The sequence below is a fragment of the Sinocyclocheilus anshuiensis genome, unplaced genomic scaffold (assembly GCF_001515605.1).
Source record: "Sinocyclocheilus anshuiensis isolate Anshui unplaced genomic scaffold, SAMN03320099.WGS_v1.1 scaffold355, whole genome shotgun sequence".
Taxonomy (NCBI): domain Eukaryota; kingdom Metazoa; phylum Chordata; class Actinopteri; order Cypriniformes; family Cyprinidae; genus Sinocyclocheilus; species Sinocyclocheilus anshuiensis.
This window is the reverse complement of record NW_015549571.1, coordinates 2,503,211-2,508,834: the sequence shown is the minus strand read 5'-3', so window position 1 is coordinate 2,508,834 and position 5,624 is coordinate 2,503,211. Positions and strand designations below refer to the sequence as shown.

General features: G+C 43.3%; 1 pseudogene; it reads left to right on the top strand.

The window, feature by feature from the left end:
* The first annotated feature begins 212 nt into the window (after positions 1-212).
* The window catches only part of LOC107657359 (phosphatidate cytidylyltransferase 2-like), a 34,071-nt pseudogene continuing 28,659 nt past the window's right edge, over positions 213-5,624 (top strand).

Genomic DNA, 5,624 nt, shown 5'->3' with positions numbered 1-5,624 from the left:
CCAGGAGAACAGGCACGGAAACCAACTTTACATAGACAGAGTACGGACGAAGGCTAAGGGAGAACTGAGGACTTATAAGCATGAACCAAACAAAGGGACTCTGGAGGAGGGAGTGGAGCAGGAGAAAGGCAGAAATAAAAATAGTCCAAAAGAGTTCAAGGGGAGTGGAGGGTGGGAGGAGCGAAGCGGAAGCCAGGAGCAGGAGGAGCCATATGTTGGTTCAGAGACCAGCCAGGACGAAGCCCCAAGGCGGAGTCGAAGGAGGGAGGAGCCATGGTGGAGAAGGCCTTGACGACACCCTGGGGACAAACGATGGAGACAGAGCCACTGGAGGTGGAGACCCAGATGGAGCCGAGCAGACGGAGAGCCAGGGCAACACCGAGGATCCGGAGGGCCAAGGCGGAGCTGGCGGCTCAGGTGACCGAGGCGGAGACGGGGATCCAGAAGACTGCGGCAGAGCCGGAGCGACTGAGGATGAAGGCGGAGCCAAAGGGAAGGAGGAGCCTGACAGAGCCAGAGGGACGGAGTCCCGAGGCGGCGGATGGTCGATGACTGACCAAGGTGGAGCCGGAGGGACGAGGAAGCCCGGTGGAGCCAGTGGGATGACGGGCCACGGTGGAGACAAAGGAGCTAGCAACCAAGGCAGAGCCAATGGGTCAAAAGACCAAGGTGGATTCCAGGACTCGGAGGCTGGAGGCGGAGATAGGGGATCCTCACGCCAAGACGAAGCTGGAGACTGGAAGTCCCGAGGCGGATCAAAGTCTGGTTTTAGGAGAGGAGGTGGGAGCGGGAGGCTGGGAGGGAGCACAGGAGAACAGGAGCACAGGAGCTGGGCGGAACCAGCGGAGACGCAGGAGACATAAGAGACTCAGGAGCACCGGGTATTAGCTCCCCAAACCAGTCTATTAAGTCCTCTTGAAAAATATCCATTAGTTCCTCAATATAATGTCCAGTGACCCGTAGCAGCTCACCCTCAGCGGCGGGAGTTTGGGCGGGGCTTCCCTCCAAGCCCTCGATCTCCACGAGCATTCCCTCAGGCACGTGCGGTGTTGTCGGCTCACGCCCATGGTCAGACGGCTCTCGAGGCTCAGGCTCCGGGGCGATGATCTGCTCAGTCGCAGGTTTCTGCGCTGGCTCACGTGTTGCGGCAGGCTCAGGCGATACCTCCATGCATCGGGATGACCTCATCAGCGGGGCAGACGGAGAAATACAGTCCATTATTCTCCAGCACCCACTCCACAAATGCGGCGAAATTGTCCCTTCGACCGCTTGCTCAGGCTGGCGTGGTAAAAAAACACCATGTCCCGTGTGTGGTCTTCCAGCGGACGGTCACCCTGCTCCAGGCATAGCAGGGCAACTGCAGGAATGTTCATGGTGACAGAGGAGTAGGGATAAACGAAACAAAATGCAGCAAAAAAACTTTAGTAGGTCCATTCTTCTGTCACACGTTGGTGATACAAACTGCACGAGGACGAAGGAGATCAACGAGAAGTCTTTTAATCAGATAAATCCAGGAGAACAGGCACGGAAACCAACTTTACATAGACGGAGTACGGACGAAGACTAAGGCTATGTCCACACGAAGCCAGAGCTTTCCCTATCTGATCTTTTTTTCCCCTCATCTCAAGAAATATCTGCATCCACACGAAACCACAAAACCGACACAAAACGATGTAGTATTCATGCCAGACCAGTATGTGGCGCTGTAATTCTGCCACAGAGATACATTAAAAACGGAGAAGAAGACTTGGACTATGCGCATAAACCTTGAGCACAGCATACAAACGAACATGGAACAATACATTTATTAATCTGTGTTAATGTTAGTTAATAAAAAGACAACCGTTCAGTGTTTGTTCATGTTTTTGTTGCTGTTACGTGACGTAGTGGTGTCTGACTAGGGGCGAGACGTGGGCTGATGACGTCATCGATACAAAACGTACAAAAATAACGATACGAATATTTAACGATACAAATATTTAATATTTAACAAACGATACAAAATGTATGCGTATACAGCTAAATGCGTCTCCGTGTGGACGGGGCCTAAGGGAGAACTGAGGACTTATAAGCATGAACCAAACAAAGGGAACTAATGAGATGATTAACAGATAGGTGAACTGAATGACATAATCAGGCAACTCAGGAAAACTAGGTCACAATGGAGAGAACAGAAAACAAGGCATACATGTAACAACCTACATGTGCATCATGAGCCACTAAGCTAAGCAATTGTGTAGCCTTTTCCATGGATCAATGATAAATTCCTAAATTCCTGAATTGCTAAATTCCTGATAATGAAACTTCAAGAGTGCAGATAACAGAGTTATCATCTCAAGAGTGCAGAGGTATGGAGTCGAACTGGCCGCTTGTGGTCTGTATAAAACATATACGAGCGCTTTGGCTGCTACAGTACCCAGGTCCTCTCAACATGCTGTTTATAGGTCTGATTGAACTGTCCCAAACAGGGGAGAGCATAATATATTGCTATCATTTTGTAATTTTATAGTTTCAAAGGTGATTAAACTATCTTCTGTCTCCAGACTGTTTAGGGCGGCTGCTGGCAAGACAGATAACAACATTATCCAAGTCAATTTTCTTTTTTGAGGTGAAACAGACAAAATTAAAGAAATATTATTTCTCAGTTAGAGATAAAGTAAATCATCCACAGCTGTAGTGCTGTTTTAAGTATCTCTCCACAGTCTCTAATTCTCTCTCTCATGTCACTGGGTTTCAGGAGCATCTGAGAGATTTTTTTTTTTTAAATCTAAAAACACTGAGTCTGTAGACTGTAAGTGCAGATCGGTCTCTCTTTTCTGCTTCATCATGACTGCTCCATCTATATTTCAGTTTACATGAGATACTGCTCCTTCTGTGATTCATGTTCCTTTTGCAGGGTCAGTTGTTGCCGTGTTTTGGATTGTGATGCACTGGTTAATACATTTGACTGTCTGTAATTTTAATTTAATGGACACTTTGAATAAAGAGGACTCAATGTATTTTGTTTCTGCTGAGAAAAACTCTATTGTACAAGTAATATCCTAAAGCATAGGTGGTGTATAGTAGGTGGCCTTAGTGGTGTATTTAGTGATAGATACATTTTTAATTTGTATCTACTAATTTATGCATTCGTTGGCCCACCTTCCCCTTCATACTGGCTGGCATGGTTATGAAAGAGACCATATATTTAAAATGGTGATGCACATGATAGTATTGGGCTTTCTTCATCTTTTGGTGAGAGTATGGCATTTTATTTGTTCAACATGAGTGAATGCTTGATAATTTCATGTCACTGACACCATTTGATTGGTGTGTCTGTTACTAACATGGTATGGTATTTCACTGAGAAATGTCTTCAGCACTGTGAACCCCAAAAACCTGAAAGCTAGTCGGCTCTGTGAACGAAATGAGTCCTATCTGAGCCCTTTCTCTTTTTTAGGTATAATAATACAAGGTATAATACCACAAGACAGTATAATAGGATGATTGAAACAATAGACTGCTTGTTGGTAGCACTTCATGTAAAGACATTTACATTTACACTGCAGTTCATCTGAAGTTTAACATGCTAAAAAGACATGAAGATATTCTTCTGAGGCATAAATAATTTCCTCCAAACATCTTTTCTGATTGAGTTCGCAGTAAATGTTTTTAGTGGTCAGTTAAATTCAGGTCAGAACAGAGAGCAAACCTCCGAACTTGCCAGTACTATTTTTGCCTCTGGTTAGTGTTTTAATTGGGACATGCTGTACTTTCAGAACTGGAGTGTTTGGTAATGAGTTCTCTCACCAGATGATGATGATGGTCTGTCTTTATTGACTTTATACAAGACTTTATACCTCCACAGACACTGCCCTCTCACCCCTACATGCTCGGATTTTTGTGTCAGTCAACTGGTTTTCAATGACTGATGATTAACTTTCAACTATAAAAGAACTTAGGTAACTGCAATTGCTAACTTAAATAATATATATTCCTAAAATGTATAGAGAAAATTAAAGATTATTATATTTAGCTTTACAATAATCTGCTGACAGCCTTCATGAAATTTTAACGCATTAAATAATTTTAGCGATTAAAGGGGTCATATGATGCGATTTCAATTTTTCCTTTCTATTTGGAGTGTTACAAGCTCTTGGAAATGCATCAGCTTCGCGCTGTGGATCGCTGGATCGGCTTTCACCGTGGACGAAGCGGACTCCAGCCTGGGGTCGTCATATGTGGTTGCCACAAGCCCTCCGGACGCTCCTGACTCTAGACCGCCGTGTGTGATGATGTGTGTTTCGTTGTAAAAGCGAAACTACTTTGTTTGGTTTTTGGGCAGTGTAGAGTAGGGCTTGTTGTTTGTCATTTCTCCGATCACAAATGCAGACATGGTTTTATGTTTACGTGGCGCGATGCAACGCAACGCGTAAAAAGACAGTATAAGTCATTATAATCCGTAATTATGTCCCCACTGGATGCAACAAATGCCTCATTTATAATGGGTTTTATTGTTTTTGTCTTGTCGCGCTGGGACACAGCATCACAGTATGTTAAGGGGCGTAACATTTCCGTCACACGCTTGAGGTATTCGGCCAATCACAACGCACTGGATAGCTGGCCAATCAGAGCACACCTCGCTTTTCAGACCGATGAGCTTTGTAAAAATCGACGCGTTTCAGAAAGGCGGGGCATAGGGGAGAAACAATAATGTACAGTATGTAGAAAATAATGTTTTTTGAACCTTAAACCGCAGAAACAAATTTCATTACATCAAATACACAAAATAATGTTCTTTTTAGCAACATCATATGACCCCTTTAAAGATTTATTACTATAGACTGATATTCATAAAATATATAATTATGTTTGCTGCTGGCAAATGCAACTGAAAGCACAAGAGAATATGACTATTGCTGTGCATTGTTTACATCACTGCACCACTAAAGTGCAAGCAGACAATAGGTGAATAGACACAAAAATGCTTTGAGAACCAATCAGGTTGTTTTTATTCCACATCCAAAGTACTGTTTCAGCAACAATTTTTTTTAACAATGTCCTAGTTACACATACTACATATGCTTACTGTATAATAATTACAGTGGTGGCCAAATTGTTAGAACACCTGACAGATCTGAAAATATTGACCTTTTTTGCCTCCAAAATATGATTTCATTTTATAATGTTCATGAAACATGCAGATGGTTGATCTGAGCACAACAAATATCAGATGAGCCAAAGGCTTTCCTTTGCATTCATACATTTACAATAGATCTGTCCATTTTATTTTCCAACTCACCCCACATTTACTCGATGGAGTTGAGGTCTGGACTTTGAGGGGCCAGTCCATCATTTTCAATGTTCCAGCAGATTCCTTCCATCGCAGGTAGTTCCGGCAATAGTTCGTTTTATGGGTGTCATAATGGCCAATTCAACAAAAACAACTGAAACCTCTTAAATATGACAAGTGTACAACAATTTTGGCCACCAATGTACATGCAACTAAACCAAACCCAACCCAACCCTAACCCTATAGTAAGCAGTGTTGGGGGTAAAGCATTACAAGTAACGTGAATTACGTAATCAGATTACTTTTTTCAAGTACTAGTAAAGTAACTCATTACTTTTTAATTTACAAGAGA